Below are 14098 nucleotides of genomic sequence, written 5' to 3'. Positions count from 1 at the left end.
TGAATCTTTCAAAAATACATTTTTGTTCCCACGCAGATAATAACTTTTGATAAATACATTAGTGTTTTTTCAAAAACTTCAAAGAACTTGAAAAAAAAAAATGAATAAACACCTTTTTTTCTTTTTTCTTTTTACAAAATCAATAACAGTATGACTTTTCATAATTATTTCTCACAGAATATCAAAAACCTGCATTTTGGCTGGTTGTCATGGAGCTTGTCCCCTTGTATACTTAAACATTACACAGAAATAATTTGTGTTCTTTTTTATATTAAACAATATCAAACAATCGGGGCTAAAATTTATAAAAGGTAATTATTCAACAATCACTTGCATATGGTACTTTTGTCTCATAATGAAAGTCATTTGGTACCTATGAGTACTTTGCATAGCTTTAAACCAAGGTTACTGACAATCAAGTTGATGTTATAGGTCTCCAACAATCCCTTTTAAAGTCAACATTTTGCTAAATTCTACTGTTGTTATAATGATCTTGTTTTCAAAAGTATATCTATCAATTCCGATCGTATTATGACGGTTATCTAGATTACTGAATACTTTCAATGTACAGAATAAATTGTTCAAAGTTCTGAAGATCCAGAATTCATCAAACTTACTTTTAACAATATAACATTACCTCATTTTTGTATCTTATATCCACATATTCCGTGTAAAAAATGTTGCAATATAGTCATTAAAAAGTAATTTGTTGTTTCGACAATGTGGTTTTTTTTTTCATACAAAATTTCACCATTAAAAAGATTTGTAAATATAAAAACAAAATTGATTACAATATTAAAAGTTCAAATTTTCCGCATCACTCTTTCAAAACCAGATTTAATTTACAATATGGATAAAACAAAATCAAACAATGCTTGATCCTCTCACTGATTCTTGTTTTGAGTGAATAATGTTACATCTTAAGCATTTTATTATAATGAAATGCTAGTATACAACATGGGTCCACTTTTTCTAAAGTTATCAACATCAATTGCAGAAATAAGTATGCTTCACTGATATATTTAAAAAAAAAATCCTAGACAACACTATGAAATATATTTCTCATAAATTAAAGAATTGAATTAATTTTTCTAAACAAATCAGTCACTGTAACTTATTCAGATAAATAAGGTATATTTTAACTTTCCTTATTTTTATATTGGATATATTTAATTGTTAACGTTGACTGTATTTCTCCTACAAGACTGATATCAAGTGTTGCTTACGGAATTCAAACATTCATTTCAAATGGCTAAAAATCATTCTGGGCTTTAGAGCATTTTATTAAAATTTAATAAATGCATATTTGTGTAGCCTGCCATCACTTCCTGCTGTGTTCTCTCCGTGTTATTCTTAGATTAAGGGACCTGCATGGAGACTGAAAGTAAATTGGAAAATAATAGAGCTGTAAAAATTTCTGGGAGATTTATCTGAGGATAAAGAGGCAGACTTAGTCATATTTACAGTTTAAGATGCTAATCCAACAGTTTGTATAGTCTAACGTACAAATGGTAAACACACAAATCCTCAGGGATTAAGTAACCTCGATACACTTGCGACTAAAAGAAAGTGAATTAGCACTAATTACATAATTTGTCTTCTTAAACACGGCGATGCAGACGGCGATAGCTTTTCCCGCCAAAATATCTCTTAAAATGTTTAGATTCGAAGTTTCCCTAATATATAGGTGATTGTGATAGTATTAGCTTTGAAGGGGTATAAACAAGGCAATGATTTTTCAAACAATTTAATGTAGATGTCCATACATGAAAGAACATCTAAGACTGCGATGCATTTGTTTTTCTTACAAAAAATCCTGGAGTCTCTTAGCGCATCTCCTGTCTGCCATATCTAAATCAAGCAATGCAAGTGTGTTGTTCCGTAATATTTTAGCTGTAGGGAGAAAGATGAATATTTGATTTTAAGGTATGTTATTTTTTATTTTGGTAACTTTTGTAAAAGTAGGTTGTTATCTTATCGTCATTAGTAACACTTTATGCTATACAACAAATCTTCCATAAAAGTAGGCCGGAAGTTAAAAATTTATTCCTTTCTATTATTTTGCAAGTACTTTGTTAGAAAACAAATATATTTTTTTAAATAAAATAATTTCTTATTAAGCATATAAATTAAAAATTTGACTGCAGTAAAAAAAATGAGTACATTTTATGTAAATACAAACAATGCATGGTTTAATTCAATTCATACTACTGTTCTATCATTTGATACATTTTTTTAAAAAAACATCTCAAGTTAAGTTCATTTAAAGGATGTGACAAAACAAGATTTTTTAACAGTAACTCTATTTTTTTTTTTACATGCAATTTGAATATAGAATTTACATCAAAACTAATTTTCTTGTTCATTATATAACTGAAAGCTGAACATCAAAATTGCTGTGGTTATTAATTTACTTTTACATTTCTAACCTTCGAAACAATATTATTATTAGTAATAATATATCTAAAACTAAGTACCTGACTGGTATAAGAAATGCACTTTATTATGTTCCCCAAACGAAGTTGGGGAACATATTGTTTTTACTCTGTTTCTTATTATTAGGGTCTTCCGCTTCCTTCGGAAGACCCTACTGTTATTCTACTGTTTCTTATTATTATTTTATTTTTTTTTTCCCGCTCGATTTTTGACAGGCGATTTCTCAAAGACCTTTGGACTGATTTTTATGAAACTTTCAGGTTAGATACCTTGTAATTAAACCTATTTACACCTGTTTTCAATTTTTTGATGCATGCCTTTAATTGTGAGTTATTGCCCTTTAATTGAAAATTTTGATGTCTCGTTTCCACTAAAAATCTCAAGAACGACGTAAGATATTTACACGAAAGTTGGAGAACTTGTAGCCAATACATTGTAGATGTGCAGAACGATAAAATTATAAGCTGATTTCCTAAAGTTTGGAAGCTATAAAACGGCAAATTTTAGTAATTTTTTTTTCTTGAATTTTTGCTACTTTTTGTGTAATAACTTTTGAACCGAGAATAATTTGGTAAGAAATATATAACAAAAGTTGTGTGTAATTACGAGAGCTTTCATATTAGATTAATTAAAAGGGGCTGGCCCCTATAATTAGGGGGTTAATAGCTCATACACGTTTTTTTCTGATAGCTAAAATATTGGTATATTATGAAAAAGTTTGACTGAAATAATTTCGAACTTATTAAATCTTGTCATTTGATATAAAAAGAAATAAACTTCCAGCTATATTTAATTGTTTTTTTATATAAAACAAGTATGTGAGAAACCTTTCAGGAACAAGTTGTCTACTATAGCCAGCCAAGCCTTTACTGCATGTGCACATTTTTAGTTGATGCATCTAAAAGATATAGTTTTGATTCGGTGTTTCTTTGTTTTCTTTTTATTCAAATAATTTTAAAATGTGATGATGTACACAACAATAAGTACCTAGTTTAGAGGATTTTTGTTTGTAAACAACGCGCGGCATTGTGGGAAATAGGAAGGTACTAAAGACGCGATGTACTAAACACTGATTTGACCTGATTCAAATTTGTCTGTGAATGTTCCAAACAATTGAATTTTTGTATAGCATATGCCTCGAAGTCATAAAGTCTGTATATAAGTAAGTTAAAATACTCAATATTACCATTTAATTAAAAATCAAAACGTCAGGTAAATATCAGGTCTCTAGTATATCCCGTTTTTAGTGTGCCCCTTCGAGTCGATGTCGGACACATGTTTACAAACTGAAAATAGAATGATTTGTGAAGTTGAACGTTTTCTCACCAAAGAATACGTATGTAGACATGCACACTCATTTAATCTGCAGCTACGAAGTACTTTGTCACTCCTCTGGAACATTATTCTAAGCAGAATTATTCAGATTCATATATTCTAAGAAACTTGTGTGAATTGTTTACGAGGAAATTCCAACTGTCACATTAACAAGGATGAGCACTCTTGACTCTGCTTGGGATTTCCTAGTGATAATTGCATCGAGTGATGAAAGAGCTGACGGCGACATTTTAATGTGTGATTGGCTTGGACCATTGGAATGAAGGTTAGAATATTTTTTTATTACTTAAAATACATGACAGTGACATACATTGATATTATTAGAAATACACAGACACACCGATATATTATCTGTTTTACAGTTCAGACGCTCCCTGTTTGGCTTGTAAATCCCCACAGCTTTATATTATACTTTTTTTTTAATTTGAGAATGTAATTTCAACAAGTCTTACTCACTCAGTCACTGTTACTTTCAAAACCAAAAATGCAAAAATTCCAACACAACAGTCCTACTATCTATCATAGTGATCATACCCTATAATTCAAACTGCACTTAGTGTTACAGAATATATTCAACTAATTATATATTGACAGTGTGACTGTTAGGGTGAAGGCAGATACTTATTTAGTTTTAATTTAGATTGTGCTTGTCAAGCCGCATTTGACATAATGGTGCATCCATGCACAGTGTTCACACTGAGAGTTTATTCAAATGTTTAATTCGAATGATTTCACTGCTCGTTAAATTACTTCCCATTAGCTCCATGTGAACATGACTAAGGATAGCTAATTCAAATTGAAATGAATTTTGAATGTAGCTTAAACATGTTAAAGAAGCTAAGCACTGTGGGTCCAAAGTATACTGCGGAAAAATTGTGTGGAGCAATGTGCAAGTCAAATCTTCTTTTGCCGAGGTGTTATCATAAGAGCTCGCATTATGGGCAGGGATTTGTGCTGCTGTCTGGACTCGCTATAAATAGATGTTTTCAAAAAGTCTGAATTTTTTTAATATCATACTTTACTGACAAAAAAGGACAAATATTGCTCAGTTAAATTGCAAAAGAAATTTGTTTAAAAAAAATTGTAATAATAGAAAGTTTGCTTTTTTGTTTGATAAGACTGCTGTAATGGTTTAATGTTTGTTTATTTGCCTTAATCATACATTTTTCAGTCATTTCATGGTGCCACCACTTGGGATGGTATTAGCTGCAAATATAGACTTGTACTTAGCACTTATTCAATATTGCCTTTAAGAAGTATGAGATCCATTTTGTGCTAACACCTACCATGACACAGAATCTTGGTTTATGCAGTCTCATAGGAGTAACATGTCTAAAGCATTTAGCAATGGGATTGGAGCCTGAGACGTAAGGTTCAATTTCTTATTGATACTTTGATTGATAATATTTATGTAACCAGGGTTATGTATTATTTAATGCCTTTAATTACTATACTAGCGCTGCGTATATGTGAGAATGTGGTGTGAAAAACTTTGTGTGAATGAGGTTGTTGTTATTTTTAGACACTAGACGGACAGTCACATGACTTTATCCTATTCACCAAATTCCCGCTTTCACGCACTAACATCGGGCACTCTGAGCCTAGCCGTTGAATTGGTTAGAAGAATAGTCCAGAGATCAAGCCATCAACAGAGTTCTACAGATCCTGAAAAGCGATTTCCGACCCAGGGGAGGAAATATACGGAAAGAATCTCCAGATGTTCAGAGGTACATGAGAATTTTGAAGAAGCTGCAAGTGGTAGATGGAGTTCTTTGTAAAACCGCTTTCCAGGATGGTAAGAGATCTTATCAGTTAGTAGTCCCAGAGAGTTTTCGATCAGTCGCATTACAGGGAATACATGATGATGTCGGACATCCAGGAAAAGATAAAACCCTTTGGTTAGCCAGACAGAGATTTTATTGGCCAGGCATAGAGAACGACATCACTAGGAAGATAGAGACCTGTAATAGATGTATATGTAGTAAAACACCTGTGAGACCTGCAGCAGAACTTATACCGATTGTGACAACAAGACCCATGGAGTTAGTTTGCATAGATTTTCTGAGTTTAGAACAATCCAAAGGAGGCTTCGAGAGTATTTTAGTCATAACGGATCACTTTACCAGATTCGCTCAAGCCATTCCATGTAAAAATCAAACTGCTCATACTACAGCTAAAGCTTTATTTGATAACTTCTTTCTACATTACATCTTTCCTGAGAAATTACACAGTGACCAAGGACGTAACTTTGAGTCAAAAGTAATCCAAGAACTCTGCAAACTCCTAGGAATAAAGAAAACAAGGACTACGCCGTACCACCCGATGGGAAATGGCTCAGCTGAGCGATTCAACCAAACATTCATCAAAATCCTCTCAACACTCAACGAGAAGCAGAAGTCAGACTGGAAATCCCATGTTGCTCCACTTGTTCAAGCCTACAATGCGACCAGAAATGATGCAACGGGATACACTCCACACTACCTGATGTTCGGTTGGCATCCTAAGCTTCCCATAGATGTATTCTTTGGTATGGACTTGGAACACGAGAAAGGAGATCACCATGGTTATGTTGAGAAACTTAAGGACAGGATGGTGTCAGCATATAGACATGCCTCTCAAGAAGCTAGGAGAATATCTGACAAGAACAAGAATAAGTATGACCAGAGAGTGAGGTTCTGTAAGCTGGAGATTGGAGACAGAGTCCTTGTGCGGAAAGTAGGATTAAAGGGAAAGAATAAACTAGCAGACAGATGGGATTCAGAAGTTTATGTTATCACAGAAATTCCCAATCCCGAGATCCCTGTTTTCAGAGTGAAGAGTACATCAGGACGAGCCACAAAGACACTGCACAGAAATATGCTGCTACCATTTAACCAGATACCAGCATGTGACATTGATGAACCTGTTGTTTATAGGACACCTGTGACAAGGAGGAACAAGAAGCCTAAGAATTCTGATGAACTTCCGGAGTCCGATTCTGAGAGTTCGGATGATGAAGTAACAATTGAAGTGAAATCAAGGATACCCAGAAATAGAGATGAGTTCAGCAAAGAATCATCAGATCAACACAGTGTATCAAGATCTAAAGTTTCTAGTGTATCAGATGGTACTAATCAAAATATTTCTTCATTTCAGAATTCAAGTCCTTCCTTTCAGAGTGTGAGTTCTCCCAGACAGTCAGGTTACACCAGTGAGTCAGACAGCAGTAGTACCAGAGCTTCTGTGAGCGGTCCACATAGTCAGTTTATTTCAGACCAATCACAGTCGCCTTTACCGATTTTGCCGAGACGGTCGACCAGAATGAAAAAATTCCCAGATCGGTATGGGGAATGGATAATGTAAACGGTTTTTTATGATATTGCTTTATGCCGAGAACCGATTTTTATGCTGAAAACTGCTTTTATGCCGAAATGTTTTTATGATGCAGTTTACCCGGGATTTTAATAAATTAAAATAAAAATTTAAAAAAAAAATATTATAATAATGACCATATTCATTATTCCCCTAATCCTTAAACTCATTGTATATAATAATTTGTGTCTAGTGTTTATGGGATTAGCTCTTAAAAGTTGTAAAACTTTAATGAGGTGTATTGAGGTACGTGTAAATAGTTTCATGACTTGTGTGTCATATGGAGTATGGAGGAATTCATTGGTCAGGTATTCCTACATTGATTGGTACATTTGTATATTATGTGTCTTGTTGATGTTTGAAGTTTGATGGTCATTGATGAGGTTTTAATTTAATTACTTGATTTCATTGTGGTGAGTTGTATCAGGTAAATTGGTTTTTATTTATATTTCATGGTTACTATTATTGTACATACTTCTTTGGAAATGTCAGGAGCCATTTCAACGAAGAGGGGGAGTATGTAACCAGGGTTATGTATTATTTAATGCCTTTAATTACTATACTAGCGCTGCGTATATGTGAGAATGTGGTGTGAAAAACTTTGTGTGAATGAGGTTGTTGTTATTTTTAGACACTAGACGGACAGTCACATGACTTTATCCTATTCACCAAATTCCCGCTTTCACGCACTAACATCGGGCACTCTGAGCCTAGCCGTTGAATTGGTTAGATGTGTACTCTACTCTATAGTCAATAACAGATAGTAATATTTGTAATTCCTGTGTGTGTCCCGGTAAGAATCTATTCTAAAGTAAAGTCTATTATGTTTTAATTATCTGTCTAAATGTCTGTCTATGTGTCGTCTATATGTTGTGTGTAATTGTAATATTTCAGGTTTTTGACGTCTTATTTCAACATTAATAAATATAATATTGAACCTGAACCAGATTGTTAGTTCTGATGTTTTACCACTGGCTACATTTATATGAGAATTTCTCTTATTCACATACTTAGAGATGTTGATATATACTGTTGAATAGCATCACATAGACCTTTACTTAGCTAACTTAAGTAAACATGTACTGTGAGGTTTTTAAGGTCTCATTCATTTTATATGCCGGATGCATGTTAAGGAACATTACTGCATAAATGTTTTTGTCTTAAATTTGAAGCTCTTTACTAATGCCCTGTTCACACGGAGAGTTTAATTCGAATTAAACATAAGTTTACTGCGAATCAGCTTCGCTTAGCGTTCACACGGAGAATTTAATGCAAATTAGTTTACTTCGCATTAGTTTACTGCGCATTAAATTACTTCGCATTAGCTCCGTGTGAACGCTAAGCGAAGCTAATTCGAATTAAATTTTGGGGCATGCGTAATGGCAAAATTAAGTAAAATGCGTCATGTCGGTGGTCAGCTTGAAGTGCTTGTGCTATTTTTGTGTGAAAATTTAAGAAAAAATGTGTTAATCACTAAAATATGTCTCCAGACACTGTGACATTATGTCAAATGCATCTGCTTCTGCATAAGGTGACGTGATTTGCAAATGACGTCATAATAGCCTTCCTCACGCCTGACTGTCGAAGTAAAATTTTAATTCGCATTAGTTTACTTCGCATTAGCTGTCGTGTGAACGCAATTTAATTCGCATTAGTTTGATTCGCATTAGTTTACTTCGCATTAATTTACTGCGAATTAAATTCTCCGTGTGAACAGGGCATTATATAGAGATATGTTACCATATAGTGTTAAACGTCTTCAAATTAGGGTAGACCTTTACTTTAAACTCAGCAATGTGAGTGTGTTGTGTGAACTTGTGTTAGCAAGACAGTGTGTTGTATGAAATTGTGTTAGTCTGACAGTGGGTTGTGTGAATACTTGTTAGCTGTTGCGTAAACTAGTGTAAGCGAGACAGCGTGTTGTGTGAAATCGTGTATAAAGTGTAAGTGTGACAGTGTGTTGTGTAAACTCGTGTTAGCTAGACAGAGTGTTGATTGAACTCGTATTAGCGAGACTTCGTGTTGTGTAAACTTGTGTTAGTGAGACTACGTGTTGTGTAAACTCGGGTTAGCGAGACTGCGTGTTGTGTAAACTCATGTTAGCGAGACAGCGTGTTGTGTGAACTCTTATTAACGAACAGCATGTTGTGTGAATTTGTGCTAGCGTGTCAGTGTGTTGTGTGAACTTGTGTTATCCTGAAAAGAACTATATGCGGTATATTGCATATGTTTGCCCCCACAAAAGTCAAATTTTGAAAACTTCCTGAAATGTGCTGAATTCAATAAATTGTACGAGAAATTTAAGTTAACAGGAAATATTATAGTTCCAGAGCAGTGTATTCACAATTTCTGTTTTTATGACGTCACAAACTAGTCCAATTTTATATCCTTTTTCAGAAAGAGGACAAAATGGACAAAATTTCAACAATTTAAGCTTTAAAATTTATAGAGCGCATGTGTGTTCAGCAACAATATTGACATATTTCATTGATATTATCATTCTACACATTATATCAAAATATTTATCCTGAACACACATGCGCTCGGTGACTTTTATTTAAAATATCGACGAAATATGTACATTTTTCTGCAAAATTCATAAAAAACTGAAATTTACGTCATATTTGTGACGTCATTACGTACATATGACGTCATTACTTATGAAATTATTCAGTGCTTTGAAGTCAGCATATACTCCTCTGTTTAAGGACTTAATTAAATATTACTCCATCAAAGTTTGATTTTGGGGGGCAAATGTTGGTTAATACCGCATATAGTTCTTTGTCGTGTGAACTGGTGTTAGAGAGACAGTGTGTTGTGTGAACTTGTGTTAGCGATATTGCATATTGTGTGAACTCTTGTTAGCGAGACTGTGTGTTATGTAAACTCGTGTTAGAGAGACAGCGTGTTGTGTGAACTCGTGTTAGCGATATTGCATGTATTTTGAATTTGTGTTAGCGTGACAGTGTGTTGTGTAAACTCGTGTTAGCCTGACAGTGTGTTTTGTAAAATGGTATTAAGATTACAGTGTGTTGTGTGAAATGGTATTAGAATGACAGTGTGTTATCGCAACAGCGTTTGGTGCGAACTTGTGTAAGTGAATAGTGAGACAGCCTGTTTTGTGAATTTGTGTTAGCGTGACAGTGTGTTGTGTGAACTCGTGTTAGCCTGACAGTGTGTTGTGTGAAATGGTATTAGGATGACAGTGTGTTGTGTGAAAATGGTTTTAGGATGACAGTGTGTTATCGCTACAGCGTTTGGTGTGAACTTGTGTTAGTGAATAGTGAGACAGCCTGTTTTGTGACTTTGTGTTAGCGTGACAGTGTATTGTGTAAACTCGTGTTAGCGTGACAGTGTATTGTGTAATTTCATGTTAGTGAGATTGCGTGTTGTGTAAACTCATGTTAGCGTGACAGTGTGTTGTGTGAATTCATCTAAGCGTGACAGTGTGTTGTGTGAACTTGTGTTAGCTAGACAGTGTGTTGTATGAACTCATATTAGCGAGACTGCGTGTTGTGTAAACTTGTGTTAGCCAGACAGCGTGTTGTGTAACTTGTGTTAGCAAGACAGCGTGTTTGTGAATTCGTGTTAGCATGATAGTGTGTTTTGTGAACTTGTGTTAGCCTGATATTTTGTTGTGTGAAATTGTATTAGCGTCACAGTGTGTTGTGTGTTAGTGTGACAGCGTGTGGTGCAAACTTGTGTTAGTGCGAAAGTGTTTTTCAGTGTTGTGATGGCGAGCTGTGTGATAGCCTAATGGCATCTTTTGTGTCAGTAAGATGGCACGTTTTTATGAAAGTGCTATTGAGCTTTAGCAAGTGGCCCTATCTGGACACACCTTATTATGATTGATCAGTTCTCAGATATACAGTGAATTACCGGTATTATTGTCAACATGAAATCAGCATTTACAGTTGCAATTACCTAGTTAGTAATCATAAGATATTGGTTTGCCAGTTATTAAAATTATGGTGTTCCAATGATGTGAAGTTGCAGTGTGTTAGCATGTTACCACTCCAATGCAGCTTTAAACAACAGGCTGCTGTGTTAACACAAAACAAAATATCATGCAAACACAACTCTAAACAATCTGTTGAGCGTTAGCTTCACTGCGTGTTGGATTCAGTGTGCTGGCATATTATCACTGACGTACATGCTAGCACATTGTCACCTCGTGCTAGTATGTTGTCATAAATACTCTAGCACATTATCCTAGACCCGCTAGTGCATTATTACTTTGCACTTGTATGTTGTCTTATTAGGGAATAGCATAAATGACTGCCTTGATTGGTGTAAACTTCTTTTAATTGATGAAAGAGTACATTAAAATTTACAAATTATACAGGAAAAATGTGACAATATCTTAGAACTCAATTTTATAATCTAATTTATAATCTCATGAATTGCATGTTTTATTGATAAAAGAATTATAAATTAAAAAATTTCAATTTCTTTTTGATAGGTGTGACTCATCTGAATACTGAATTTTGATACCAAGCATGACCGTGATTTGCCAGAAGATCATCTGTTTGGATGTGACATGGAATAAACAGCATAGTGAAAATAAGTCAAGTTTTGGTTTGTGACGACAACTTTTAAACACACTGTGTATCATTTTTAAATTTTGATTTCACAACATAAATCCACAAATATGAGCATATCAATTGCTCTCGGTTTTTCAAGTGAAATAGTTTTTGTAACAGAAATACATGTACCAGTAATTACATTGGACAAAATGTTATTTTTAAATATAATAATATTTTGTTTGTGTTGCATGTTGACCTCTTTATTAAGGTCTTCCCTTTCAAAGTTTAGACTTACTTATTCTAATGATCTAGATAGATCCTCTGTCTTCAGCAGGAATATAAGATCTTGTAATACATGTATGTGTATTTTTACAGTATAATGTAAAAAAAAAAATTATTTTGGCACATACAATTAAATAAAGTCATATACATGTGTATTATTCCAAGGAATTCAATACATAGGGCATGTACATGTAGTTTTCTAAAACAAGATTAAAGAGATGTCCAGTCACATTTCAATGTCAACTGCAAAACTGTGCCTGTTGCATACTTATCTTATTAGCCCATCTGAGCTAAAGGAACAAGTAAATTTTTTAAAAACATAATTTTATCCATTATCATCATTGTCTAAAATTTCACAATATCATTTTCCAGAACCAAAGTGAAACTTGGCATAGAGCATCCTTAGTGTAGGGGATTCAAATTGTTCTTATGCAGGGCAATACTTTCAAAGAGATTTGTTTCTTTAATGCTGTAAATGTATTATATTTAGCTTGTACAATATTTGGTGGAAATTGACTTTTGAATAAGTTAGCGTAGATATTCTTATTTATATTTATGTACAAAACTTTTAGCTTTGTACTTGATTTAGTGATTGCTGCATTCCGCAAAAGCCGCTAAAAAAGAATACACAGCCATATGTAATATGTTTACAATAAACCTTTCAGAGAATTTTACACTCCTTTTGAGGTACCACCAGTTGCTAGTGGAAAGCTGCAAATTCGAAATATACACAACACATTTCTGTGCGTTTATTATAAAAGTATTGTTCTACTTACTGATTGCAACTAATGAAGATTGTTCATCATTATTGTAAATACATTTGGATTTTTTGATTTATTATATAAAAATTTGTTTATTTTATTTACCTAGTTATATTGTATATTAAATGATTCTTAAGCCATTTTTAAGATGGTAATGTAGCAAAACACTTATGTTTCTGTAGTATGACACGTTTCACAAACATAATTGTAACAAAGATGATATATCCGATATCAAAAGTCATAATATTGGAAGTTTAACTGTTGTGGATACGATTTCAAGAATGCTGTTAGAGAGAGTACCCTTTAGACCTCATGCTCACACCAAATTAAAGAATTCAAGTAAGGGTTTTTGAGACAAATCGAAAAAGAGAATGTTAGCAAAGTTGACAATCTAGACAGAAACATTTAATCGTTTGCTGATCGCTTGGAAGGAAGACCCACTCGTTGCTTTGCAACGAGCTTTGCTCTAGTTATTATTATTTTTCTTCTCGGGAAAATTTTGTCCGCGAATGATCTTGTAAAGTACACATCCGATTAAGGGGAAATCTTTTTAGGGTAAGTAGGCATGTTATGTAGATTTGCGGAACGAAGGTCATTTTGCGCGCACGTGCTTGCAAGAGCGCGCACGTGCAACACGTGAAATGACCAATATACTTGAAATTGTCGTAACTTTTACATTTTTCGATGTAATGCTATGATATTTAGAATATATAGACATATCATAAATGTAGATAAGATGACATTGTCAACATGCCATTTTGTGTGCACGTGCTTGCAAGAGCGCGCACGAGCAACACGTGAAATGACCGATTTAATTGATATAGGCGTAAATTTTTACCTTTTTGATGAAATGCTTTGAAATTCATAATATAAGGATATAGTAGTAGCATAGACAATATGACATGGTCAAAATAGCAAGATCTCACGCGCATGCACGTGCGCTTTGCTCTGAATGGCTGAAACTAAAGTCTCAATATCTTTCTTGTTTTTTGATGAAATCCTTTGAAATTTTGAACATAGCCATGCATTAGGATATCCTACAACAAGATATATAACAATTATCAAGAAAACACGTGCATGCACATGCGCTGCAATCTGATTGGCTGAAACTTTAAATAGCTATAACTCCCTTGGTTTTCAACCAAACAGAATGGGATTTGGAACATCGATAGATATAATGGACTTCTACAAGAAGGTATGGTCACCATGCACATCTATACACGTGCGTGTACGTGCGCTACAATCTGATTGGCTTAAACTTTAAATAGTTATAACTCTCTTAGTTTTCAACCAAACAGGATGAGATTTGGAACATAGATAGATATAATAGACTTCTACAAGAATGTATGATCAACATGCACATCCAAACACGTGCGTGGACGTACGCTGCAATCCGATTGGCTGAAA

General features: G+C 33.9%; 1 long non-coding RNA gene across 2 annotated transcripts; it reads left to right on the top strand.

The window, feature by feature from the left end:
- The first annotated feature begins 2665 nt into the window (after positions 1-2665).
- LOC134270313 (uncharacterized) lies at positions 2666-11933 on the top strand. Of its 2 annotated transcripts, XR_009992779.1 has the most exons (4): positions 2666-2696; positions 3684-4036; positions 4943-5138; positions 11585-11933. It is a non-coding gene; the product is annotated as an uncharacterized LOC134270313 (long non-coding RNA). The 2 variants fall into 2 exon arrangements; XR_009992778.1 differs by lacking the exon at positions 2666-2696 and having other exon boundaries at positions 3482-4036.
- The last annotated feature ends 2165 nt before the right edge of the window (positions 11934-14098 follow it).

The sequence above is a fragment of the Saccostrea cucullata genome, unplaced genomic scaffold (genome assembly GCF_032062105.1).
Source record: "Saccostrea cucullata isolate Sc308-1 unplaced genomic scaffold, CSIRO_AGI_Scuc_v1 ctg203, whole genome shotgun sequence".
Lineage (NCBI taxonomy): Eukaryota > Metazoa > Mollusca > Bivalvia > Ostreida > Ostreidae > Saccostrea > Saccostrea cuccullata.
The sequence above is the reverse complement of the archived record's forward strand: the minus strand, read 5'-3'. Positions and strand labels throughout refer to the sequence as shown.